This window comes from Sinocyclocheilus rhinocerous, unplaced genomic scaffold, assembly GCF_001515625.1.
Source record: "Sinocyclocheilus rhinocerous isolate Xijiao unplaced genomic scaffold, SAMN03320098_v1.1 scaffold45, whole genome shotgun sequence".
Lineage (NCBI taxonomy): Eukaryota > Metazoa > Chordata > Actinopteri > Cypriniformes > Cyprinidae > Sinocyclocheilus > Sinocyclocheilus rhinocerous.
The window spans coordinates 829,321-829,844 of record NW_015632734.1 but is presented as its reverse complement, the minus strand read 5'-3'; the positions used below and the strand labels follow the sequence as shown (position 1 = coordinate 829,844).

Sequence of the window (524 nt, the reverse complement as noted above, 5' to 3'; positions counted from 1 at the left end):
AAAAAAAAATGCTGTATTTCACGATTGCATGCAACGGTCAGTAAGCAAATACATGTAAAGAAACAGAATCATTGAGGCTCGGCCAGTTCACAAGGCAAAAGAAAAAACACTTACCAGTTATGAAAGTTTATGAACATCAGGTGCAGCGGTCACATAAATTCTGCCGAGTTTTTGAATGGTTGTATACGACAAGACGATAATTCTTCCATCGTGCAAATTATGGTCATTTTAGTCAGTTAAGGCTCGTTAGCATTCGGCCTGCTTTAAATCAGACACAGAGATGCAGTGCATTTATTTGAATTAATTATATCATTTATTTGAATTAGCGCGCGCGAGAGAGAGAGAGAGAGATGAAAGTTGCGTGTGTGAACCTGCGTCTGCGTCTCTCTCTACAAGCAATGAGGCTTAGTTCCTTCAAAAACAGCGATTTTACCCCTCATTGCAGAGAAATATAACGTTGCAAGTCAGTAGCCTGTCGAAACTATTTTACAAATAAAAGTTACCGTGCTGTGTTGTCGTGTGCA

General features: G+C 39.5%; 1 protein-coding gene across 1 annotated transcript in view; it reads right to left on the bottom strand.

Moving 5' to 3' along the window:
- Positions 1–524, bottom strand: part of LOC107742952 (mitogen-activated protein kinase kinase kinase MLT-like) — a 47,884-nt gene that overhangs the window by 29,343 nt on the left and 18,017 nt on the right. The window lies entirely within an intron of this gene.